Source organism: Pleurodeles waltl, chromosome 4_2 (genome assembly GCF_031143425.1).
Source record: "Pleurodeles waltl isolate 20211129_DDA chromosome 4_2, aPleWal1.hap1.20221129, whole genome shotgun sequence".
Taxonomy (NCBI): Eukaryota; Metazoa; Chordata; class Amphibia; order Caudata; family Salamandridae; genus Pleurodeles; species Pleurodeles waltl.
In genome coordinates this window covers 920661807-920689803 of record NC_090443.1, presented here as the reverse complement: position 1 = coordinate 920689803, position 27997 = coordinate 920661807, and the positions used below count along the sequence as shown (strand labels likewise).

At 47.2% G+C, this 27997-nt stretch overlaps 1 long non-coding RNA gene across 4 annotated transcripts in view; it reads left to right on the top strand.

Annotated features, from left to right (window-relative positions):
• LOC138293471 (uncharacterized) overlaps window positions 1-27997 on the top strand; it is a 305721-nt gene that overhangs the window by 67231 nt on the left and 210493 nt on the right. For 2 of the 4 annotated variants that reach the window (XR_011203015.1, XR_011203014.1), the window contains one exon: window positions 10330-10357. The exons of the other annotated variants lie outside the window; for them this stretch is intronic. This is a non-coding gene — a long non-coding RNA (uncharacterized lncRNA). The remainder of the gene's footprint in view (window positions 1-10329; window positions 10358-27997) is intronic. 4 annotated transcript variants of the gene reach the window in all.

Genomic DNA, 27997 nt, shown 5'->3' with positions numbered 1-27997 from the left:
CGGCTTTGGTGGCTGGAGTCTTCCCCCTCTCCCGCCGGGCACTGGCCAACTTTTGATGCTTCACAGGTGGGGGACTGTCCTTGATGTGGCTCCATGCCACACTGGCTGCCCTGGTGGCCGGTGCACTCCAGATTCCGGTGACTACAGGCACCACTGGTCCCGGAGATGTTGTGGCAGAGGTGCTAGGTTGGGACCTGGAGAGTCGGGCCCTAGGAGACGGACGGGGTGGGGGAGGTGTGGGAAGGAGGTCAAGGTTGGACAGGAAAAGTTTTTGGGAAACACTGGGACAGGTAGCTGGAGGGGGTTTGGGAGTGGAGGAAGAGGTTGTGGTTGTAGGAGGTGTTCGTTTGGTGACTTTGGGTGAAGGTGCATGCGCTGGAGGCTGTCGTGAGGTGGATGGCTGTTGGGTGGGTGTGTACCTGCGTTTGTGTATCTTGGGAGATGGCGTCACAGACACACTGGGAGAGGACACAGGGGACTTGTGAATGGCAGTGGGGGGGGTGACTGCACATGAGCGGGGTGTGGTGGTGTGTGTGCTGGTGATGGCAGTAGTGGCTGTAGATGTAGTGCATGCAGGTGTGAGTGTAGACGAGACTGGGAGGGAGGAGGGACACGAGGAGGAGGGGGACACAGTGGAGGCAGTGGATGTTGGTGTGTCTGCATGTGTGTGATGCTTGGTTGAGTGCCTGTGGGATGTGTGGTGCTTATGTTTGCCTGAGCTTCCCTTGCATGTTGACGTGTGTGCATGCTGGTCTAAAGGTGTGCTTGGGATAGGCTGAGGTACACGGGATTGGGTCTGGGTGGAGGAAGTTGGAGGGGGGAGGCTAGACACAGGGACAATGGTTGCCATCAGTGCTGAGGCCAGAGTCTGAAAAGCTCGCTGAAGGGCCGCCTGACCAGAATGAATGCCCTCCAGGAATGCATTTGTTTGTTGCAACTGCCTTTCTACACCCTGGATGGCATTCAAAATGGTAGACTGCCCAACAGTGAGGGATCTGAGGAGGTCAATGGCCTCCTTACTGAGGGCAGCAGGAGTGACTGGGGCAGGGCCTGAGGTGCCTGGGGCGAAGGTGATGCCCACCCTCTTGGGTGAGCGGGCACGGGGCAAAGGCTGAGGGGCTGCTGGGAGGGTGGTGCTGGTAGGGGGGGTGGCGGCTGTACCTGTAGATGCGGGGGGCACAGAGATTGCCGCCACCACAAGGGAGCTCCCATCAGAGGACGAGTCCGTGTCATTTGTGTCAGCTCCTGTCCCCGCTGTGGAGCTCCCCTCGCCCTCCGTCCCACCGGTGAACTCCGAGTCCGTTGTCTCGCCCTCCAGGGCCATGTGGGATATGGCTCCCTCCTGCTCTGGTGCCACTGCTCCTCTGCCTGATGATGCTAATGCACACAAGAACAGGGAGACCACAAAAGGGGGGGGGGCACGACATAAGAAAGACATGTTGAGTGCATGCATTACCGCTATTGTTGGCGGACACGACAGACACAGAAGCCCCCTGCACTACGCCGCGCTCCACTGTTCAATCCCTGGGACATGGTCTACAAGGCTATGGACGACATCCATACACAGGAGCCTGACTAGGTGTACTTGGCACTGTACACAGGTGGGGTGGGGTGCCATAGGGTCTGCCAGAACAAAGGGACCTTGCCTACTAAACTCGCCCTGGCCTAGGGAAACCCACAGCCCACCTCCCCCACCCAGACACCTCCACTGCGTGCAAAATCAGCAGAATGAGAGTGAACTCACCCCCTTGTGGCTGCTGTGATGCCCCCAAGCGCCCATCCAACTCCGGGTACGCCACTGTCAGGATCCTGAATATCAGGGGGGTCATGGTGCGACGGGCACCCCTCCCACGTTGGGAGGCCAACCCCAGCTGGGCCTCCACCATCTTCTTGCTCCAGCGGCGAATGCCCTCCCATCTCTTACGGCAGTGGGTGCTCCGTCTGTTGTAGACCCCCAGGGTCCGGACGTCCTTGGCCATGGCACGCCAAATATCTTTTTTCTGGTGGGCGCTGATCTACATGAATTGTACAGGGGGAAAATAAAAGTTATTACCAAATGCACCTTCACAGTCATTGGCCCCCATCCCTACCCTTGCCATGATGCACATGCACTCACCGTCGTTTCATGCACGCTTCAATCTCCCCCCCATCTTTCATCCACCCCACTCCACACAGGCATAGCCCATACAGCATGCTCCCAGTGTATTTACCTGTTTGTCTAGAGGACCGTAGAGTAGCGTGTACTGGGGGAGGACCCCATCCATGAGTTTCTCCAACTCCTCCGATGTGAAGGCAGGGGCCCTTTCCCCAGACGCACGAGCCATTGTCTCTTCCAGACCGAAGTCACAGCAGCACTTGCAGTGTAGGTCCTCTCCTGTTGAAGATCAGGTATCGAGTAATTGAACAGATAGAAAATGGCGGTCACGTCGGCGGCGGTGCGTACCGTCACCGCCGGCGTACATCGTCATTGGCTCCTGGGACCCATGTTAACCAATGCAGCATTGCGCCGCGGTCTTCGACCGCCTACCGCGACGGTGTACAACGCCAGCGCAGTTACCTCACATCCCATTGTCCCACATCACAGGTCAGGCAGCTGCCATTTCTGTTGCCCACATGGCTTAATTTTTAACTGCGTCACACATACCTAGGCCTAGCCTCAACACACATACAGGCCAATTTTCGTGTTCTGTGTAAGCTGTGGGTACGTACCTCTGAGTTGTTTGACTCTGTGCTCGCTGTTGTCCTTCATAGGCACCGTCCGCTGGGACATGTGAGGAGATGGCGGCATCCTCCGGTGTACAGACCGCTGGTGGACCTGTCAACAATGGAGGAAAGACATGTGATCATCACCTACAGGCTTGACCGTGCCACAATCCAGGAACTGTGTGACCAGCTGGAGCCAGACCTGGTGTCAGCTATCCGCCATCCCACAGGAATCCCCCCTCAAGTGCAGGTGCTGTCAGTACTCCATTTCCTTGCAAGTGGGTCATTTCAAACAGTGGCCATAGCATCAGGGATGTCCCAGCCTATGTTTCCCAACGTGTTGTCCAGAGTGTTGTCTGCAATGCTGAAACACATGCAGAGCTACATCGTTTTCTCTCAGGTGGAGGATTTGCCTACAGTGAAAGGAGACTTCTATGCCCTGGGACATATCCCCAACATCATAGGTGCCATTGATGGGACCCATGTGGCTTTGGTACTCCCCCGCAGGAGTGAACAGGTGTACAGAAACCAGAAGAGTTATCATTCCATGAATGTTCAGATGGTATGTTTGGCAGACCAGTACATCTCCCATGTTAATGCCAAGTTCCCTGGCTCAGTGCATGACGCCCACATCCTGCAGAATAGCAGCATCCCTTATGTGATGGGTCAACTCCAGAGGCACCGTGTGTGGCTAATAGGTGAGCACCTGGAAGCAAGTCAGTGGGAATGGTTGTCTGGGTCTGGGGATATCCGTACAGGTTAGTGTGTGTCTAACAGTTGTCCCTCGCCATTTGCAGGTGACTCTGGTTACCCCAACCTGTCATGGCTACTGACCCCTTTGAGGAATCCCCGGACAAGGGCACAGGAACGCTACAATGATCCACATGGGCGAACTAGGAGGATTATAGAAAGGACCTTCGGCCTCCTGAAGGCCAGGTTCGGGTGCCTTCATATGACAGGTGGATCCCTATTCTACTCACCAAAGAAGGTGTGCCAGATCATCGTGGCCTGCTGTATGCTTCACAACTTAGCTTTGCAATGACAGGTGCCTTTTCTGCAGGAGGATGGTCCAGATGGCGGTGTTGTTGCAGCTGTGGAGCCTGTGAACAGTGAAGACGAGGAAGCAGAAGAAGAGGACATGGACAACAGGAACTCGGTGATCCTGCAATATTTCCAGTGAGTCACAGGTAAGAATACAAACCTGCCTACTACATGTACTTTAACACTACTACCTCTCTACTGTCTGTCGTTTTCACCCAGTGTATGGTCAATGAGTTGTCACTTTCCCTTACGATTTCACAGATGTGTCCCCCACAGTGTGACATCTGCTTTGTTTCCTCATGGACTAGAGCTGTGTGACATAGGTATGTTGACATTACAATTGAAAGAGCCTCTTGCCACTGTAATTGCTAATACACCATTTCGAAATCACAGACAGATATTGGAGGGGGTTGTAAAATGGTGAGGGGTGATGGTGGAGGAATGTCCATGGCAGAGTCCAAATGGGCATAGGAAGTGGAGCTGGGGCAGTTTGAGGATGGACAGGGTGACAAAGTGTGACAGTAAGCTGACATTCAGAGTGGTCTCATTTCTTGACGGGGGTCTTGGCATCATTCTCTGTCTTTGTCCTGGATCTCAGGGACCGTTTGCGGGGTGGTTCTCCCTCTGCAGGGGGTGGGGAGCTGGTGTGGTGGTCCTGTGGTGGGGCCTCCTGTCCACTAGCGCCGGCGGAGGTGGTGGGCAGTTCATCGTCCAGGCTACTGTCAGGGGCCCCTTGTTGTGCCACAGTGTCCTTCCTGGTGTTGAGTACTTCCTTCAGCACCCTACGATGGTGCCCAGGGTGGAATTGATGGCTCTGAGTTCCTCCCTGAAGCCCAAATACTGTTCCTCCTGTAGGCGCTGGGTCTCCTGAAACTTGGCCAGTACCGTTGCCATCGTCTCCTGGGAGTGGTGGTAGGCTCCCATGATGGAGGAGAGGACCTCGTGGAGAGTGGGTTCCCTTGGCCTGTCCGCCCCCTGTCGCACAGCAGCCCTCTCAGTTCCCCTGTGTTCCTGGGCCTCCGTCCTCTGGACCGTGTGCCCACTACCACTGCCCCCAGGTCCCTGTTGTTGTTCGGGTGGTGGGTTAGCCTGGGTTCCCTGTAGTGGTGGACACACTGCTGATTGACGTGTCTTGGGGACAGAGGTATGGGCCCGCTGGGTGGGTGCTGTGCTGGTGTTTCCAGAGGGGGGAAGGTCTGTAGTGGCCTGTGACTGGGTGAGGGGAACCGACTGTCCCGAGGTCCCAGATGGGCCGGGCTGGTCATGTAGATCCAGTTGGACAGAGCTGCTGTCATCACTGTGGGCCTCTTCTGTTGGTGGTGTGGACATGTGTGGACCCTCCAGTCCGGTGACGTTGGGTAGGGGTCCTGCAGGGGTATAAAAGGATGTTTATTACATCTGTGTGGGCCATGGTGTGCAATAGGTGGGTGACTGTGTACCCCAGTGCTTGCATTCCTGTGTGGGACCTTGTGTGATGGTGGTTTAGGGGGGTGTATGGGTATGTGCAGTGGCCATGCTTTGGTGATGGGTGTCCATGCTTTGTTGTTGCATGCAGGGCTTGGTGTTGGGATGGGTGGGTTGTGATAGTGGGACATTTGTGAGGAGTAGGAGTGATGGGGGTGAGGGTGGGGGTATGTGATGGCATGCAGGTAGGGTGGGGGATGTAATAGTAAAGCTTTGACTTACCAGAGTCCATTCCTCCATCTACTCCTGCGAGGCCCTCAGGATGCAGAATAGCCAAGACCTGCTCCTCCCATGTTGTTAGTTGTGGGAGAGGAGGAGGGGGTCCGCCGCCAGTCCGCTGAGCCACAAGGTGGTGTCTTGAGACCACGGAACGCACCTTCCCCCGTAGGTCATTCCACCTCTTCCTGATGTCAACCCTATTTCTTGGGTGCTGTCCCACTGCGTTAACCCTGTCCACTATTCTTCGCCATAGCTCCATCTTCCTAGCTATGGAGGTGTGCTGCACCTGTGATCCGAATAGCTGTGGCTCTACCCAGACAATTTCCTCCACCATGACCCTGAGCTCCTCCTCAGAGAACCTGGGGTGTCTTTGCCGTGCCTTGGGTTGGTGTGGGTGATGTGTGGGGTGGTGTGTGTTGTGATGTGTGGGGTGATATTTAGTGGTGTGTTGTGTGAGGTGCGTGGAAGTTCTGTGTGTGACGGTATTGTGTGCCTGTGGATGCTTGGTAGTTGTTTGTGGTGTCTCTCTCTGGCCTTCTCTCGGTAATTGTGGTCGTAGGGGTTTGTGTGTGATGTGGGTGTGTGTTTTATATTGTAATGGGTGTGTGGGAGTGGTGTGTGTATGTGTATCAGGTGTGTGTATTTCGATTTGTCCAATGTGGCTGTGTTTTGTAAGAGTGTGTGTATTTTGAGCGCGGCGGTGTGTACCACCAATGGAATACCGTGGTTTAAAGACTGCCGCGTGGATTTGTGTGTCGTGATAGTGTGGGCGTATTTCTGTTACCATGACAGTGGAGGTTTTGTTTTCGCCAGTTTATCACTGACCTTTGGTGTGGCGGACTTGTGTGGGTGTCTGAATTTTGGCGGATTCCGAGCTGTGGGTCATAATAGCTGTGGCGGTATTCCGCTGCCGCGGTGGTGTGTTGTCGGTCTTCTGCACGGCGGAAGCAGCTTTTTCCGCCAATGTTGTAATGAGGGCCTATGTCATAAAATCTAATACACTCCAAAACCTTTATTATGTTTAGAATAAAACCTGTATCCAGTGTATGTCAGGAGCTCTCATGCAGCAATGAGCCCCCCGGGCACCTCATATGGGCCAAATCCAAGATGACAATGGTGGAAGATGCCGTTGCATCTTCACCTCTACCAAAAGCACACCATTTGAGGGCACTGTGACCCATGTGGGCGAAAGTCTAGAAATTGCTGTAGGCCACATAACTGAGGTGTCAGGAGCCACTGCCAGGCATGCAGTCAGGAAACCAGACCACCTCAGCCCATGCGGCAAAGAACATGGGAGCCACCGCTACGGCTGAGGTGAGGAAGCAATCATTATACCAAATTATAAAAATAGAGAAGATTTTAATGAGCAAATAGACACCAAACAGAACAGAAGATATGAATTTTCAAAAAAAAAATTGCTTCTGATCCCATAAATTGCAAAGACCATGGGTATCTGGTTGAGCTAGACCAGGTCAAAGTCAAAGGTTGAGGCTGACCGTGATAGAGTGTGTCAGATACCAGCACCAGGTTAAGTCCTGTGGAAAGTGTTATCTGCTGACGTAGGGTCTTAGAGTTTGGCGGATGGGATTATTCCATCAGAAACATGATGGATATTCTGTTAGCTGTATTACAATTCCATTATAGCCTATGGAACTTGTAAAACAATGGACGGGATATCCATCACATTTGTGATAGAGTAACTCGTCAGTCAAACTCTAACTTAGGCCCTAAGGCTCTGATTTATACTTTTTGACGTAGAAATGTGCTAACGCACTATGGCATCCATGATCTGCACTGTCTGACAGTGACTCTGCCCCATGGTGGGCCATTCATTGTTTATGGTACAGACATGATGGTGTGGGTCAGTAAGTGGTGCATGTGAGGTGGCACTACAGTAGGTGTGGTGCCACTTATCACACATCTGGCACATGGTATGTGATGGGCATTGATCTTGTATTCCTCTGTGTGTGTGCCAATGTGTCAGGAACATGTCTATGTACACTACAGGTAAGTCAGGTATGTGTTGATGAGATGTAGTTGGCATAGGCTGCAGTTGTCTGGCATTTGATGTTTGTTCTGGCAGTGACCTGTACGGCATGATTTGAGGGATCTGTGACTATATGAAACTTATTTAACATGAGCATGATGTATGCCATTGACATGGCTGTGCTGTTCTTTGTTTGGTGTACTGTGTGTGAAGGGTACGTAGTAGGCAACCTGTGGGCACTTGAAGTGGTCTGTGTAGTTCTTCTGTTAGCAAAGGGTACATGTCTGCACCTGTCCTTCATGTGGTGTGCCCGTCAAGTAGTGGGTGTGTTATGTACATGTGGGTGTATGTGTTTGTGGTGTGCACTGAATGTGCTGTACTACAGCATGGTGCATATGCGTTGTTACATGCACTTCTGTGTTGCCATGTGTTAATGTAGTGGTGTATGTCATGTGGGTCCTACAGGGTTGGTGTGTTGTGTGTATATTGCTAGGCTTGTTGACTTACCCACAAGTAGGCTGTTAGAAATGGGGTTTCTGGTTGGCTAGGGTATGCACCCAAGCCAGGCAGAACCCATCCACTCTAGTCAGGGCAAGGGAGTTGCACGTCCAAGATAACCCCTGCTTGCCCCCTTGGTAGCTTGGCACGAGCAGTCAGGCCTATCCCAGAGGCAATGTGTAAAGCATTTGCACAACACACACAATCCACGTGATGCAAAATGTACACCACAAAGTAAACACAACACTGAGCTATGTAAAAATAAACTGTATTGCACAAAACATAATTAAACGAACATTACATGTAAGTAATGCCCTGCTACTTTAGCAGTTGTCAGAACGTTACACAAGTTATTAATACTCTGCAAGAATACGCAGTTGTCACATTAGAACACATAAGTACTCAGGATTCTGCAACATGAGCAGTAGGCAGGAATTCCAGTAAGAATTCTATGCACTTGTCATGAATACCTCATAAATACCCATAAAAGGAACATTAGAGAACATATCACAAGTTATAAAAAATACATATCAGCATGTCATGCCCATAAAAGGAACTTCGTCACATATGTAATATCAGGAAAGCAGGTAAAAACATGTAAACCCCCCCAAGGTTCATACTAGGCTCACTGAGCCAATAATTTCTCAAAAGCACCTGTTTTCATGAAGAAAAGGGGCACTCCTAGTGCCTAGAAGCGGAGCATGGAGGCCCCTGGCGCTCCTCTGCGTACAACAGGGGCCACGCGGTGCTCCTGGGGGAGAGGGTCGGTCTGCATCCTCTCCAATGCGAGAAACGAGCCCCTCCTGGCCTTCGCACACCCCCAATAAAGGTGGGGGCCAGGCAAGGCCAAGATTAAGTAACTGGGGCGATCGCGCCCCTGAGGCAGTGGCAGGGGAAAACGGAACTCTCCTTCCGCTCCCCGTGCCCTGCGTGGTGCAAAAAGACGAACCGCCTCGCGGGAGGACAAACTTCTCGAGGCGGGAATTCCCTCTGGAAAGGGGGAAAGGATCTAGTGTACGCTGCAAGCTCGTCAGAGCCCGGCGCTTCACTCTGCTCCAGGAGCAGCCACTCCCAACATGGTGCGCGTGCTGCTCCTCAACTCCTCCCGGGCCGCGCGTTGAAAGTAGAACAGACACGGTAGCCGAGAAGTGCCTGCCACCCCGGGGGCACCACGGAAAGGCAGCGTACTCCGGTCTTTTTTTCCCTCATGCCCCAAGGGCACCTGCAGAAGCGCGTCTCTGACGTGCTCGTATTTTCAGATGGAAAGAGAGCCCGGGTCGCAGCGGTGAGGCTCACTCTGGTCCCAAGGCAACGTGTTCCCCGGCACTACAAGTACAGGAGCAAAAGCGCTTTCAGGGCGCTTGGGGGCCAGGATGTAGAGTGCTCTCCATGCGCTATACAGAGAGGGGCAAGGTGCTTTCAGGGCGTTGTCTGTTAAACAAAGATGCTCCACCTGCACTACTCCTGTGCAAAGAAAAATAGAGATATGGCAGAAACAGGGGCCACAGCACCCAGCTCCTGGAGACCATACATGGAGGCACAGGCGGCAGGGCCCAGCCCCCGGCCAGCACAAGGAAGATACAGTTGGTGGCAAATCCTTCTGGTGAATCTGCAGGTCACAAGTCAGCACAACAGCAGCAGTCCTAAGTGGTTCCTGGGAGGTCCTTCCAGCAGCACTCTGTATCCAGTTCCACGTATGTTTCTTGTTCAGAGATGTCCCAAGAATGTCTAAATTGCAGGGAAAATTCCGCTGTACTTATACTAGGTTTACAGTGTGTTTTACAATGGGGAGGAGAGGAGGTTCCAACCAGTTACAACTGGTTCTTGGAGTGCCCTTTCTCTCCTCCAGCACAGGCTCCAAACATCAGTGGGGGTAAACAACCCTATTGTGTGAGGCCAGGGCACAGCCTTTACAAATGCAGGTGTTTCCCGCCTCTCTCTTCTCTCAGCCCAGGAAGGCTTTACAACATATAGATGCACCTCTGTGACACCTCCACCCTCCCTGTGTTCGGGCTGTCTGAAAAGTATGCACAAAGCCCCAGCTGTCAATCTGCCCAGAATTGGATTGTAGGCAAGCTGCAAAACACCAAAGTCATAAGCACAGATACCCCAAGTCTAAAGGCTACTTGCCCCAAAACTCCAGGAGGGGGAGTGTCCCCTTATAGTCACACACTAAAGGATAGGTACAGAGGTAGGCAGGAACGGCAGTAAGTATATACAAGATCACAATTCTATGGAGAAATCAAGAGTTTTGGGGCAAGTAGCCTTTAGACTTGGGGTAAGATGATATTTACAGTGTAGATACATGTTACACACCTATACATTGCATGACTTTGGCTTGCTGTGTCACCCCTGTGTGTGTTTTGCTGTGCTGTGCTGTGTGTCACAAAACGTTAATTTTGTTTCTGTTCCCTTAGGCCTACGCTACGTAGTTCCTCGCTTCAGGTAGGACGCATTAATTCTCACTATATTTTACCCACACTTTTACTGAGTCTTGGATGTTTTTTTCTCTGCAATGCATGACTTTAAGGGATCCTAGGCCCTGAAGAATGCCCCCAGACCTTCCTTGGCTCATTGTAGAGGGCAGAAACATGTTGGCCATTTATTTCTAGATAGATGACCCAGTGAGTCCTTGTTCTCACAGAGGTGTCCCATCCTAGTTTTTAATACACCAGCAGACACCATTATTAAAAGTGTACATTTCACACAGGTAACTGCCTAGGTGTTTTTATATTTTCTCTAGTTCAGCTGGATCCCACAATTTCCAGAAAGTAAAAGAAATTACGCACTCCCTCCCGTTCTTTTAACGGTGAGGTTGAGTCCGCCCAGGTGACATTGTCCTACCTGGGTGGGGCTAGGAAGTCAAATGATGAAGCATGACACTATAAAGTGTGTGAGACCACCTAGTCCGTAAAGGAAATACCCCCCATCATCACTTCACGACCCTTCACAGCACCCATTCACCATTTACTCACCTAGTGAGGTTAAGGAGCACCAGGAAAATTTCCCCCGGGTATAGCTCCTCATTATAAGTGAACCCCATGCTTTTTTGTGTTTTTGGCCTTATATGTAGGGCATTAGTTTGGGTCGATTCCTTTGGATTTGTTTGATTTCAATCTCCCTGACTCTCTGTATGTGTTAAGACCTCTTCTCCAGTGACATTGGCAGGGATACTTGTGGGGAAGTAAATGCAGTGTTATTGTTTCTGTGTGTGACATATTGTGCATGGGTGGGTTGCCCTCTATGGTTGTTATTGTGCTGGCAGCTTTGCCTTATGTGAGTTGTTATTTGGTGGGCTAGCTGATTGTCTCTAGTGTGCATGTTATAGTGATAGGTGTCCATGCAGGTCTGTCAGTGGTGTCCATGCATATGTATGGCATGCAGGGCTTGGCATTGGGATGAGTGGGTTGTGATGGTGGGGTGTGTGGGAGGTGGTGGAGTGATGGGAGTGAGAGTAAGGGTGGGGGTATGTGATGGCATGCAGGTAGGGGGATGATAGTAATAGAGAGTTGATTTACCAGAGTCCAGGCCTCCTCCTATTCCTGCCAGGCCCTCAGGATGCATGATTGCCAAGACTTGTTCCTCCCATGTTGTTAGTTGTGGGGGACGAGGTGGGGGTCCACCGCCAGTCCTCTGTACTGTGAGCTGGTGTCTTTCTGCAATGGAACGCACCTTCCCCTCTAGGTCGTTCCACCTCTTCCTGATGTCATCCTTTGTTCTGGGGTGCTGTCCCACGGTGTTGACCCTGTCCATGATTCTCCGCCATAGCTCCATCTTCCTAGCAGTGGATATCTGCTGCACCAGTGAATCAAATAGCTGTGGCTCTACCCTGATGATTTCCTCCACCATGACCTTTAGCTCCTCCTCAGAGAATCTGGGGTGTCGTTGTGGTGCCATGAGTGTAGTGTGAGTGGTGTGTGTGAGGGTGTGTAGGGTGATGTGCTGGGGTGTGTAATGTAGAGTGCGTGGGTGGTGTATAGGTAATGGTGGTATGTGGCTCTGGTTGTGTGAGTGCTCTTGCTGTCTCTCTCTGCTGGCATTTATTTCTAGTCGTAAAGAGTTGTGGGTAATCAGGGCGTGTGTTTTATAGTGGTATGGGTGTGGTGTGTGTATGGGTGTCAGGTGAGTGTAGTTTGAATTGTCCAATGTAGTGCTGCGTTGTTAGTGTGTGTGTATTTTGAGCGCAGCGGTATGTACCGCCAATGGTTTACCACTGTTGAATGTCCGCTGTGGTGATTCGTGAGTTATAATGTTGGGGGCGTTGTTCTGTTGGCGTAACGTAGTGTCCCCCAAGGGTCCTCCCTCAGCCCCACACTCTTCAACATCTACATGATCCCCCTAGCGAACATCCTCTGAGCACACGGAATCACTATCCTCTCCTATGGAGATGGCACCCAACTCATCCTCTCCCTCACCCGTAACCCCACCACCACCAAAACCAACCTACACGCCGCTCTCCTCGACACTGCCAACTGGATGACCACTAACCACCTCAAGCTCAACTCAAACAAAACCGAGATCATCATCTTCGGCCCCAACAAATCCACATGGGACGACTCCTGGTGGCCCACTGCCCTAGGCCCCGCACCCACCGCCACAAACCACACACGCAACCTCGGCATCATCCTTGACCCCTCCCTCTCCATGACACAGCAAATCAATGCTCTAACCTCCTCCTGCTTCCACACACTCCGCACTCTAAAAAAATCCTTCAAATGGATTTCCCCAGAAACCAGAAAGACAGTCACCCATGCACTCATCAGAAGCAGACTGGACTACAGTAACTCCCTCTACGCCGGCACCACACTCAAACTCAAACGCAAACTCCAGAGAATCCAGAACACAGCCGCACGCCTCGTCCTTGGCCTCCCCCGCCACGAACAAATCTCACCACACCTCAAATCCCTTCACTGGCTCCCCAGAGACAAGAGAATCACATTCAAGATCCTCATCCACGTACACAAATCCCTCCACAACACCGGCCCAACCTACCTCAACGAAAGAGTTAACTTCCACACTCCCAGACGCAACCTCCGATCAGCCGACCTCGCCCTAGTCACAGTCCCCCGCATCCAACGCACCACCACAAGAGGCAGGTCCTTCTCCTACCTCGCCCCCAAAACCTGGAACTCCCTCCCCACCGACCTTCGCAAAACCAAAGACCTCCTGGTCTTAAGAAAGAACCTCAAGACATGGTTGTTCGATCAGTGACCCTCCCTGCCCCTCCTGATCCCCCCCCCCACAGCGCCTTGAGACCCTCACGGGTGAGCAGCGCGCTCTACAAATTTTTTTGATTGATTGATTTTGATACTGCCATTTCATCACTGACGTTTGGTCTGGCGGATTTGTGTGTGTGGCTGAATAGTAACAGATTTGTGTGTGTGTGTGTGGCATAATTTGGTGAACGGATATCTGCTGCGGAGGCAGTATGTTGGCGGCAGTCAGCATGGCGGTAAGTAGGATTTACCACCAATGTCATAATGAGGGCCATAGTCCTCTATTGGTGTTGTCAAATCAAAATAGGACTTTATATTTGTATATAAAAGAGAATGTTTTTCAAGCTGGTGCTCGGACACAACGCTGAGTTATGAGGACTCATTTCTGAGGTTGCCATCAGCATTGTATCAAGTGTATAAAGGTATGCCTTCTTTTATTGTATTTATGTTACAGGAACCTTCTGCATTACATGTTTCCTTCACAATTGTATTGTAATTGTCTCTCTGCAGAATTGTCAAGCTTGATGTATTTAAGTTAAAAGTACCCTAATAAAGGGCCATGGAGTATCCAAAATTCATTGGGATTCATGAATGCTTGATATGAAAATCAAATAAAGGAGACTATTATTAACATACTATGAAATGGAAATGAAACAAAAATGGTATGCTATAGAATTCTGCCATCATCCACCAAAAGAGGATAAAATGTTTATTCCATGTACAACAAACACACATGGAATAAGTCTATTTGTTTGCACAAGGAAGTGCATGAAGGGACTCCCTTAAAAAATGTAGCCTCTATTACTTCCTAACAGTTACACCTAATGAGGGACACATTGCAAACTGCTTTATTTGCTACAAACCAATGCTTCATGGGAGGTACATTATGACACTGGAGGTCCTTATGAACCACAAATAGACAGTCATAAAAGAATAGCACCTAAGGCAGATGAGTCTTGATGAAACAGAAGAGATCAAACTGGAAGAAAGAGATGATGATGACTAGCCTTCCTGCTCCTAATAGTGTGCATTCAAAAAAGCAACATTACCTATTTGGCAAAAAGGAAAAAGGTAAAATCTGGTTTCCCCAAAGCATTGAAGCAACCTGCCTCCGTGGAAGTCACTTGAGGTTGGATCATTAAAAAAACATGTTCAAGGAGGTGTTTAACAAGGATGTACCACCAAACCCATCAACTTCCCTATTTTACACCATGAGAACTGGCCAATATGTTGATGTTTGACTGCCTTTGCATTTTTTTAGAGTGAGGGGCGATTCTGCATCTTGTTCTTTGATCAAAATGGAAGGTTCCAAGTTTAATGAAAGGGTTTGCTGTCACACTTCCAGCTCACTGCAAACATGTGAACCAGTTATCTATCTGCCAGCTTGCTAACTTTATGTGCATTACAGCATACTTACTCTTCTATAAGGGGGTTGGATAAAAAAATGCTATACCGGCTCCATCACTGTGGGTGATTTTCAAGGCATTCGTTAGCATGCAGAAGTTGCTATGGGTCGCTCCCATGGGGGTACATTTTGTTTTAGGCAACCTCTAGGCATCAGGGATTTTTCATTTTTTTGTGTTTTCTTTTTTTATATGTGGGGAGAGACCACTTAGGCAAGGGTCGCTCCCCTGGGGGCAAAATTATCTTTAGGCCATTTCTGCCTCCCTTGGGGGCAGAACAGCCCATTTTTATTAAACCAATTTGCCCTCAAGGGGGGCAGAAACCACTAGACACCAGAGATTTTTATTTTTTTGTGTCAATTCCACGCAAGGGGAGCGACCTCTTAGGCAAGGGTCGTTCCCCTGGGGGGCAAATTTATTTTAGACCATTTCTGTCCCCCTTTGGGGCAGATCTGCCAAATTTTATTAGGCCGATCTGTCCCCAAGAGGGGAAGAAACCACTAGACACCGGGGATTTATTTTTTGCACCAATTTCACACAAGGTCAGTGACCCCTTAGGCAAGGGTCTCTCCCCAGGGGGTGGGGGCAAATTTATTTTAGGCCATTTCTGCTCCCCTTGGGGGCAGATCAGCCTATTTTTGGGAGGCTCATTTGCTGCCAAGGGGGCAGAAAGCCCAACAGAGACCAGGGAAGATTTATTTTCCAAAATAAGAGGGTGGGGGTATGGCCATACCCCCACCCCAAATAAATGGGGCCAACGTTGTTCTGCCTGCCAGTGGGCAGAGGGGGAAATTACCCCCGATCCACACCCCAAGGGGGACAGAAAGTCTACTAGATGCCAGGGAATTTAAAAAAAAAATAATGTGGTGGTGGCTACCAACCAGTATGGGTCTTGTTATGCCCCCACCCACTCTAAAGGGGGTAACAGTCCAGCTCTCCCCCATGCACTAAAACATATTATCTCACGGCAAGTAAGAGGACATTTGATTATTTTGAGTTTTGGTTTTACATTTGGGCCATGAGAATTTGGCTAACTCTCAAAATCATCCCACTTGGAAAGGTGAGGGCTGCACTTTTTAGACTTTGGGACGTTGCCATGTAGAAAAATCCACAAGACCTAGACACATTTGAAAACTAAACATCTGGGTGAGTCCAGGGTGGTGTGCTTCACATGCACCCCACACCATTTTCTTACCCATAATGCCCTGCAAACCTCCAACTTTGCTGGAAATCACACATTTTTCCCACATTTTTGTGATGTAACCTTCTGGAATCTACAGGTCTCCACAAAATTCCTACCACCCAGCAATGTCGCATCTATACCAATAAGAACCAATACCACTTACCAGCCTAAATTTTTTTTTTTTCCAAACTGCCCTTTTGAACCCGCTTTGGTTCCCCCTCAATTTCAACATATTTTTGTCTCTTCCCTGTCACAGGCACTTGGCCCACCTACACAAGGGAGGTATCATTTATACCGGGAGACTGAGGGAACGTTGGGTAGCAGGACATTTGCACTGATGCGGTGATCCCACATAGAAATGTGGGGAAAATGAGTTATTTTTAGCTAAATTTGAGGTTTGTTGAGGATTCTGGGTAAAAAAAACATTAGGGGATTCATGCAAGTCACAACTCCCTGGATTCCCTCGGGTGTCTAGTTTTCAGAAATGTTTGAGTTTGGTAGGTTTCCCTATATGGCTGTTGAGCCCAGGACCAAAAACACAGGTCCCCCTGCAAAAACAGGTAGTTTAGTATTTGATCATTTTGATGTGTCCACACAGTATTTTGGGGCATTTCCTGTGGTGGACGCTAGGCCTAGCCACACAAGTGAGGTACCATTTTTATCAGGAGACTTGTGGAACTCTGGGTAGAAGGAAATTTGTGACTCCTTTCAGATTCCATAACTTTCTGTCACCGAAATGTGAAGAAAAAGTGTTTTTTTGGCCAAATTTTAAGGTTTATAATAGATTCTGGGTAACAGAACCTGGTGAGAGCTTCACAAGTCAAACCTCATACTGGATTTCCCTATGTGTCTAGTTTTCAAAAATGCACAGGTTTGGTGGGTTTCTCTAGGTGCCGGCTGACCTAGAAGCTAAAATCCACAGCTTGGCACTTTGCAAAAAACAGCTCTGTTTTCTTTGGGAAAATGTGACGTGTCCATGTTGTGTTTTGGGGCATTTCCTGTTGTGAGCACTAGACCTACCCACAAAAGTGAGGTACTATTTTTATTGGGAGACATGGGGAAACGTTGGGTGGAAGGAAATTTGTGGCTCTTCTCAGATTCCAGAACTTTCTGTCACCGAAATGTGAGGAAAAAGTGTTTTAGGCCAAATTTTGAGGCTTGCAAAGTATTCTGGGTATCAGACCCTGGTCAGAGCCCCACAAATCACCCCATCTTGGATTCTCCTAGGTGTCTAGTTTTAAAACATTTGCAGGTTTGGTAGGTTTCCCTAGGTGCCGTCTGAGATAGAGGCCAAAATCTACAGCTAGGCACTTTGCAAAAACAGGTCTGTTTTCTTTGGGAAAATGTGATGTGTCCTCGTTGTGCTTTGGGGCATTTCCTGTCATGGGTGCTAGGCCTAGCCACACAAGTGTGATACCATTTCTATCAGGAGATTTGCAGGAATGCTGGGTGGAAGTAAATTTGTGGCTCCTCGCAGATTCCAGAACTTTCTGTCACCGAAATGTGAGGAAAAAGTGTTTTTTTTGGCCAAATTTAGAAGTTTGCTGAGGATTCTGGGTGACAGAACCTGGTGAGAGCACCACAAGTTACCTCATCCTGGGTTCCCACTGGTGTCTAGTTTAAAAAAAAGGACAGGTTTGGCAGTTTTTTTGTGGTGAGTAAATGCAATATCCACGCAGTAGAGATGTTCTGATAAGGGTTCATTGGGACAGCACGACCTAGCGTCCAACCATGCTAGAGGGAAGCCAGTAACTGCCACCTCCAGAATGTCAGGACACATACGTTCTTTAGAACATGACATCAGAACAAAACACAACATATCCTCTTCTCTTCACATCGATGAAATGAAATAGAAATTAACATGAAACATTAAAAAAAATGAAATAAAAAATGAAATTAATCATGAACTTTACCCCATAACATAATCAACCAAGTAATTTGGAAGTTATTGTACCCTTACAGGATGTTTACATGTGACCGTTTCCAACTCAAGTGCATCCTGTAACCCATCCTCCCCAGACACCTCATAAGCACCCCACTCGTGCCAGCATCAAATGTTCCAGCATCAACATTCACCTTCCTCTCATCACTCATAAAATGGGCACCAGAACAACCTTCCTCTTTCCTCCTAGTACACACACACCACCTCTCTGATACACTGCCACATTTCTAATATTCCACTTCTCTCCCCCTTCCACTTCAATCTGTAACTTCCCTACCTTCACCACACGAAGGGGCCCCCTAAATTTTGAAACACACCCCTTGACCCTACCAAACCTGACCTTGACCCAGTCTCCTATATTCAATTTATTAGCGTCTTGTGAGATCAAATCCTTCTCACCACCAGAGGCAACCCATTCCTGAAGCCATGAGGGAATCAACTTCGAACCCACTGATCGCCCCCTCATCAACTGGAAAGGACACTTTTTGACAGCACTGTGAATTGTGGAACGATAAGCCCACACCATATCAGAAATCATTTTCCTCACACAGCAATGATTAGCAAGAGATAACTGTACCGTGCCCTTGATCAATCTATTGTTCCTCTACACAATTCCATTACCTTGAGGATAATACAAAGAGGTCCTTGAATGTGTTACTCCACAATTCTTTAAAAATGAACACATTTCATTTGAAGTTAATTGAGTACCATTGTCAGTAATCAAAACCACCGGAAAACCCTCCTCCAAGAAAACTCTCATCCAAGACCTTTGTGGTCGTATTTGTGGTCACATCACACACAAATTTGACCACCAACCACCTTGAATGTACTTCCACCATAACTACTGCAAATCGCATCTGAAGCGGGAGTTCTGACAAAGGACCAATGAAATCCAAACAGATGGTTTGCCAAGGCCTCCCAGGATCCTCAATGTGTCCATCAACCTTGCCTACACCAACCTTCAGCCTTTTCTCAGTCTCCTTACACAGTCCACACTTTTCCACCCCTTCTTTAACTTGGGCATCCAAACCTGGCCACCAAAAAACTCATTTAACCTTCTGCTCGTCATCCTTTGGCCCAAATGACCTTCATGTGCTAAGGAAAGCAATTTGAACCTCAAACCACAGGATGGAATAAAACACTCTCCACGCATCAATTCACTGTCCCCACAACAAGACAACTCGTCCAAAACACCAAGAAACAGTCTTACCGACAACGGAAGAGAACTTTCTCTCCTAGCTCCCTCACAGACCAATTTAAAAACCTGCTTGAGACACGTATCCGCAGCCATCTCACTCACCCATTCTTCTTGTGTAAATGTACCCAAACCCCACTCAACCACATCAAGGACAGACACAACTGCATCCCCAGTATCACTACTCTTCACTGATTGAGTGTCAACCCTTTCCCAGTCAAGGGATAATCTAGACAAACAATCAGCTTGGACATTCTTCCAACCTTGAACATAGTTAACACGATAAACATACTCTTGTAGCCTTGCAGAAAGTTTAGCTAACCTTGCTGACCCTTACCAGCACCTCCAGAAGACAAGATCTTTAACAAAGGCTTATGATCACTCCGCAACACAAACTCCAAACCCCACAAATACGTCCTAAAATACTCTGCACCCCAAACAGCAGCCAAGGCCTCTCGTTCGAGCACCGAATAATTGTGTTCCGTCTGAGTCAAAGTTTGCGAAGCAAATGCAACAGTCTTTTCTCGACTCCCAAGTATTTGCGATAGCACAGCACCTAAACCAGTACCACTGGCATCCACTGTTAGAACAGAGCACAATTTAATGTCCAAAACAGTAAGAATAGCAGCATCACAAATTTCATTTTTGATATTGTCAAAACAACGTGATTGTTCAGCTGTCCAAAGGAATTTACTCCCCTTCCTCAACAATTTTCATAGCTCTTAACTCTTGTCTGCAAATGTGTCAACAAACTTAGAATAGTGCTCAACCAAACCCAGAAAATACCTAAATTGGTCCTTATCAACAGGTGCTGGGGCTAATCTAATAGCTTCCAAAAGACTCTTCTTAGGTTTACTGTTCCCCTTTGAAATAGTGTACCACAAGTAATCAATTTCTTCCACCAAGAAGGTGCATTTCTCCTGATTCAAACTTAACCCTGCCTCCCCAATGACCTTGAGAACATTCTTTAGTGTGAGATTATGTTCAGCAACAGTTTCACCCAAAACTAGAATGTCATCCTGAAAGAATAAAACATCCTTAAGATCACCAAAAATCTTCGCCATCATACGTTGAAATACACTTGCGGCAGATGCAAGACCATAAGGCATGCAGGTAAACTGGAAGGTGCCTTCAGGAGTCACAAATGCTGTAATATGCTTAGACTCAGGACAAAGTCTGATCTGGTGATAGGCATTCCTCAAATCCAATTTAGAGAAATACCTACCATTTTTTACAGTTGTCAACAACTCATTAATATTAGGGAGAGGGTAAGTGTCCACCACAATGTTTTGATTTACAGACCTCAGGTCAACACATAACCTCACCCTTCCATCAGATTTCCGTGTGATGACCACCGGAGAAATCCAAGGAGATACCTCAGTGGGTTCAATAGTACTCTCAGACAACATATTGCTGATTTCTGTTTTGATTTCATCCCTCACAACAAACGGTATCTTACGTACTTTGTGTTGTTTTGGGAGGGCATCATCTTTCAAAACTATTCTATGCACATAGCCTTTTAAACATCCCAAAGTTTTTTCAAATACATCTTTGGCTCCCTCCAAAATATCCTGCAACTGCATATCTTCTACCACAAGAATTTGATTGGATGCTCTTGGACTAATGACTATGTTGAGATCAAATTGATGCATCCATTCCAAAATAGGTGGACCTTCAACCGCTACATAAATTTTTCCCATGACCTTCCTTCCCCCAAATTGAATTTCCTTAAGCATGTAACCCACCAAATGAATTTCCACACCTTGATACCCACCTGGAGAAATATCTTTAGGAAACAACTTCTCATTCTTCCAATGTCGTCTAAACAGGCTCTCAGGAATTATGGTGTACAATGAACCAGAATCTAGCATAAGACTAACCTGAACCTTACCTACAGAGAAAACAGCTGTAGGCCTAGAATATCTGCTACCGCTCTCATTCTCCATCATGCTTTGAACATTCCCCACCACAAGTATTCTATCTTCACAAGGAGACTCACAATACTCTCCCACAACATTTATATTCGTCTTGACATCCTTAGAAGATTTCTCAGTCTCTTTGCACACACGAGCATAATGTCCCCTGTGGCCACACTTGCGACACTCTTTATTAATGGCAAAACACTTCTTGGAGTCAGCCAAATGATAAGCACTCCCACAACGAGAGCACTCCTTCTCTTTAACTTTGGCAGGAAACCCTTTCTTTGATACTATCCCAATTTCCTGCTGAGACCCCAGAGAGTCCCCAGACAAAGCCATAACATCCATAGGTTTCTCTTTTCTTTCCAATTCCTTTATGCAAAGTTGTGATTCTTCAATCACTTTTGCTAAGTCAATTGGCTCCTGTAAAGTAGGGTTCTTTGCTGCCCATACCCTCTCCTGAATCTTTCTATTGCGGCACTGAACAATGAGTTGATCTTGTATCAATTCTTCTGTCATGGTCCCAAACCTACACTTGACAGATAACTCTCTCAACCTTGACACAAAGTCATCAGTGGACTCATGATGATCCTGAGGTTGAGTATAAAATTTATATGTGGCTAACACTAGATTGGTCTCTTTGGCAAATCTATTTTCCGACCTCTTAATGGCTTCCTTGAATACATCATCCATAGGATGACCATTGTGCCCTAAAACAGGAGGTATTTAAAAACTCGTTGACCTTCACACCCCAAAGTGCTCAAGAGAATAGCTTTTTTCCTTTGAAAAGAAAAATTGTGTCCATCAAGAACAATAATATAGTTATCAAGCATCTCTACCCAATCTTCCCAAGGAAAACAGGTGTACCAGGAAGAGGTAGAAATGATGGTGGTGGAGAAATGCTGGTCTGAGCAGCCATCTCAACAGTACTATAAAAATCACTGTAAAGATATAAATTACCAAGAAATAAGGTCTACTTGGACCAAACCAGCTCTGCACAAGTTCAGCACTAGTATGCAGATCACCGTAAACAAGAATAACAGTGGACCTGTTTGGAGTCGCATGCAGATTACCCAGAAATGTCAAACTTTGTTACACCACCCAAAACTGCTCCAGGAGCACAGTAAACCAACACAGGAACTGTCAAATAAATTCACAGTGACTGTGAATCTGCCCCTTTTTGTTTTTGCTCCGAGACACGGCGTATAAACGTCAAGTTAACGCCCCTCCCTTCCCTCCAGGGAAGAAATAATAGAAGGGTGAGCATCGCTTCAGGTCAAAGTTCCGACGCTGGGACAATGGAGGAATCGCACCGCCCCTTCCTCCTCCACAGAGAAACACGCTCACAATACTCATCGAGTCAGCGCTCCCATGGTGGGGCGACGGAGGATTCGCACCGCCCCTTCCTCCTTCACAGAGAAACGCACACACAATGCTCAGCGCGTGTTCACGAAAATGACCTTACCGCACTTCACCCAGAACCAGTCGACGGCGAGATTCAGCTTGACCAACAGTTGTCGTGTCGAAGCACCCAACGGTTAATAAGGTCGCTCGCTCACACCAACAGCTGCGAGGTCCGTCACTAATCTGATCCGTCACCGTTGAAGGATGCCGACAGTCAGTTGCTCCAGGCTGGCCTAGGTCGTGCTCCCGTGCTCCCGTACACCTTTGTCGCCAAAATGTGGTGAGTAAATGCGATATCCACGTAGTAGAGATGTTCAGATAAGGGTTTATTGGGACAGCACTACCTAGCGTCCAACCATGCTAGAGGGAAGCCAGTAACTTCCACCTCCAGAATGTCAGGACACGTACATTCTTTAGAACACAACATCAGAACAAAACACAAAAATTTTCTAGGTGCCAACTGAGCTAGAGGTCAAAATCCACAGCTAGATACATTGCAAAAAACACATCAGTTTTCAATGTAAAAATTTGATGTGTCTATGTTGCGTTTTGGGGCATTTTCTGTCACGGGCACTAGGCCCACCCACACAAGTGAGGTACCATTTTTATCAGGAGACTTGGAAGAATGCTGGGTGGAAGGAAGTTTGTGGCTCCTCTCAGATTCCAAAACTTTGCAACACCGAAATGAGAGGGAAAAGTGTTTTTTCAACATATTTTGAGGTTTGCAAAGGATTCTGGGTGCTAGTACCTGGTGTGAGCCCCACCAGTCACCCATTCTGAATTTCCCCAAGTGTCTAGTCTTCAAAAATGTATAGGTTTGCTAGGTTTCCCTAATGGCAGCTGAGCTAAAGGCCAAAATTTACAGCTAGGAACTTTGCAAAAACAGGTCAGTTTTCATTAGAAAAATGTGATGTGTCCATGTTGTGGTTTGGGGCATTTTCTATCGCCGGGACCAGGTCTACCCACACAAGTGAGGTACCATTTTTATTGGGAGATTTGGGGGAAGGATGGGTGGAAGAAAGTCTGTCTCTCCCCTGCGATTTCAGAACTTTCCATCACCGAAATGTGAGGAAAAAGTATTTTTTGCCACATTTTGAGGTTTGCAAAGGATTCTGGGTAACAGAACCTAGTTAGAGCCCCACAAGTCACCCCATTCTTGATTCCCTTAAATGTCTTGTTTTAAAAAATGTATAGGTTAGTAGGTTTTGGTAGGTGCTGGATGAGATAGACGCCAAAATCCACAGCTAGGCACTTTCCCAAAAACATGTCAGATTTCAGTGAAAAAATGTGCATTTTGGGGTGTTTCCTGTTGCGGGCTCTAGGCCTACTGTTGTTCACTTGTTTCTGCCCACATTGCATTGTGTATAATTTTATTCTGCGTTCTTGAAGTTTGTGTATAAGCAGCATTTCTATTTTGTATATGCTTGCCCATGTTTGGACTGTGTCCCCGTGGGGTTTTACTGTGACAGCACTTTCAACATATATAACTGCCTGACTTAAATGTCTCAGGGCAGAAGATGCTTGCTTGTAAGATGTAACAGCGGGATGTGCGTCTGCCTTGGCCTGCCAATAAACCTTGGTTCCTAAAAAAAACTTTTAAAAAACGAATTTATGTGTGACACCACCAGGACATGTAAACTTAAAAGTACATGATCCACCTTTTATTTATACAGCACCCTGCCCCATTAGCTACCTAGCCCCTACCTTAGTGGTGACTTGTATGTAGAAAAAAGGGAGTTTTAAGGATTGGCAAATAGTTTTAAATGCCAGGTCAAAGTAGCAGTAAACTGCACACACAGGCAGCAGTGGCAGACCTAAGACAGGTTTGAAAGGCTACATTTGTGTTCTGGCACAACCAGTACTACAGCCCACTAGTAGCATTTCATCTATAGGCCCTGGGTACATGGTATACCACTTCAGAAAAAGACCTTTCAAGTACATTAGTGGTTCAATAGGGAATCATTACTTATTTCTAAAGGATAAAATAAACATTTCTAGGATTCAGTAAAAGATCATACATAATCAACATAAAATGTAATTTCTGAAGAAAGACATATTGCAATGTGAAGCTACAGCTTGAAGATCCTAAAACATTATTCAATAATAACCAAGGCTAAATATGGCCTACTACCACAAATTGTTCTCAATATACATACATGTAAATTATTCTTAACATTAATTTTACAAACATTTTGCATGTTTATGTTGTTTACAATGTCTAACATCACTACTGTAAATATCAGCTATGTACCTAACTCCCACAAGTTTTTGCACCCCTTCCTTTTTTATGATGTACTACAATGTGAGTCAATAGAAAGGCTAGGACACACCATTACAAGTGCACTATTCTGTCAATATGAACATTTTAAATTGTCCTTTTCATAAGTATTCTGTTATAGCAGTTAATAATTTGCATTTTATTTTCTCTCTTTCTACGGTTTGAAGCACACTTTTAGGGTGTGGTTACTTTTTCTGTGCTATTTTTCTCAACAAGTGCAAATTACACATTCAGGTTTCTGTGTCTAAATAGGTAAGTATCTTGTGTACAAAATGGGATGATTCTGAGCTGTAACAATGCCAATATCCGTGTATCTTTGTAACAAAATGAAAATGTGAGTTTTAGTTTTAATGTGGCCTATGGGCTGCAGTGTGTCTCAAATACCCCAGCTCCTTGCCTGCCTTTCTGCACAGGGTTTCTATGTGCATACTGGCATTTGAAATTTTCTTGAGCCAGTTCTTTAGAAGGTTACCTTTCCCTACTGGTGTTAATGGGTGCTAGAGAGCGCACTGCACCGAAATACAAAAACAGCATAGTTTGGATCCTACCTTTCCACAGACTGAAAATGTTGTCCGAAGCTGTTAGAAATTGGGTCTTTGGTTGACAGTCAGGTTACCCCCTGTTCAAGCAAGGACCCTCACTTGAGTCAGGGTAAAAGAGAATCACCCTCAGCTAACCCCTACTTATCCCCTTGGTAGCTTGGCAGAGCAGTAGGCTTAACTTCAGAGTGCTAGGTGTAAAGTAGTTGTACCAACACATACAGTAACTTAATGAAAACACTACAAAATGACACAACACCAGTTTAGAAAAATAGGAAATATTTATCTGAACAAAACAAGACCGAAATGACGGAAATCCACAATACACAAGTCAAGTTATCAATAAAAATGCAAAAACAGTCTTTAAGTAGTTTTAAACACACACTAACACTGTTAGCATAAAAAAGTACCTTGGGTGCATCAAAAATAACCCCGCACGGGCAAGTGTGCGTCAAAAGGTACTTGTGATGTGTCGATTCCACTCACGAGCGGGACCTTGCGTCATTTCTCCTTTCGTCTGGTCAGGGCGTGTCGTTTCTTCTCTCTGTAGGAGAGTGATGCGTCAATCCGGTCAGCACTCTCGGGTCCGGGCAGGCCTTGTGTTGTTTTTACACGCCCAGCGGTACTTGAGTCGGAAATCCAGCCGCACGATGATCCGAAAACCACGCAGCTCAGGATGCGATCTCCCAGCCTCCGTCAGTGATGCTGCACGCCGTTTCTCCTGCTCTGTGCGTCGATTCTTTGGTCACGTTTCTGGCTAGCATTGAATTTCAGCTGCTGAGCCGGCAGCGCATCGTATCTTTAGCTGCAGATCAGAGTTGCAGCGATCTTTTGCCCGCACAGCACTTGTGCGTGGATTTTCTTTTCTTTAGGCTGCCAGCTTCTCCTTTCAGGGTCCCAGGAACTGGATTGGCACCACAGGGCAGAGTAGGAGTCCCTCCAGAGACTCCAGGTGCTGACAGCGAGAAGTCTTTGCTGTCCCTGAGACTTCAAACAACAGGAGGCAAGCTCTAAATCAAGCCCTTGGAGATTTCTTCTCAAGATGGAAGGCACACAAAGTCCAGTCTTTGCCCTCTTACTCTGGCAGAAGAAGCAACTACAGGATAGTTCCACAAAGCACAGTCACAGGCAGGGCAGCTCTTCTTCCTCAGCTCTTCTCCAGGCAGAGTTTCCTCCTGTTTCCAGAAGTGTTTCTAAAGTCTGTGATTTTGGGTGCCCTTCTTTTACCCAATTTCTCCTTTGAAGTAGGCCTACTTCAAAGTAAAGTCTCTTTAGAATGTGAAATCCTGCCTTGCCCAGGCCAGGCTCCAGACACTCACCAGGGGGTTGGAGGCTGCATTGTGTGAGGGCAGGCACAGCCTTTTCAGGTGTGAGTGACCACTCCTCCCCTCCCTCCTAGCACAGATGGCTCATCAGGATATGCAGGCTACACCCCAGTTCCCTTTGTGTCACTGTCTAGTGTGAGGTGCAACCATCCCCACTGTCAAACTGACCCAGACAGGGAATCGACAAACAGGGAGAGTCACAGAAATGGTATAAGCAAGAAAATGCTCACCTTCTAAAAGTGGCATTTTCAAACTCAAAACCATCTTTACTAAAAGATATATTTTTGAATTGTGAGCTCAGAGACCCCAAAATCCACATGTCCATCAGCTCCCAAAGGGAATCTACACTTTAATCATATTTAAAGGTAGCCCCCATGTTAACCTATGGGATGGACAGGCCTTGCAACAGTAAAAAACGAATTTAGCAATATTTCCCTGTCAGGACATATAAAACACATTACTATATGTCCTCCCTTAACCATACACTGCACCCTGCCCTTGGGGCTACCTAGGGCCTACCTTAGGGGTGTCTGACATGTATGAAAAGGGAAGGTTTAGGCCTGACAAATGGGTACACTTGCCAAGTCGAATTGGAAGTTTAAAACTGCACACACAGACATTGCAGTGGCAGGTCTGAGACATGATTACAGAGCTACTTATATGGGTGGCACAGCCAGTGCTGCAGGCCCACCAGTAGCATTTGATTTCCAGGCCCTGGCACCTCTAGTACACTTTACTAGGGACTTACTAGTGAATCAAATATGCCAATCATGGATAAACCAATTACATACAATCTTACACAGAGAGCATATGCACTTTAGCACTGGTTAGCAGTGGTAAAGTGGTCAGAGTTCAAAAGCCAACAGCAACAGGTCAGAAAAAATAGGAGGCAGGAGACAAAAAGATTGGGGATGACACTGCATAAGCAAAAAAGTCCAATAGAAGCCATAGTCAGTCCTCTGTCGTGCTTCTGGCCCTGCAGAGCTGTTATTGGACTCTGACATAGGTCAAACACAAAACAGCAGCTGTTAACTGTGCTAAGGCAGGAGATGTGAATTTACAACAGCGGGTTTAAATGTCAGATAAGCTTCTGTATTTAGCACTGACTAGCACTGCTGTTACAAAAATACTCCAGGGTAGCTTTAAATATTTTCTCATCCAAAGTTATACAAAGAAGTAATGACAACTGTGACAGTCCTTATTTTACACCACTTTTTTAGCAGTACACTGATTAGACTGGTTTTATCTAAATGATTTGAAAGGATCACATGCACAAGCTTTGAGATGCAAGACAAATGCAGTATTTCAAAAAAAGAAAATATATAGGCGAGAACTTTCAGTGCCTCTTTAAAGCAAAACAATTGTGAGATTTCAACTTTTATCATGGCCCCTATTTATTGTGGTGCCTGTTGGAATGGTTTCAAAGCCTAGCAACTGCTGAAGGGTCTACATTAGACTGTGAAAGCATGACTGCAGGTCATCACCCTATTTCAAATATGAGATATGTGTGTATATACATGGGGGGGTTTGGAGAGGTAGCAGGGGAGAGGGGTATTTGGAGCAGACTCGCCAATGTCATAATGTGGGGGTAAGTACCACCAGTTTGTTGGCAGTACTACTTCCACATTATCGCCAACCGCTGGGGTCGTAATGACCCCCTTAATGTTGTTGAACCCATATG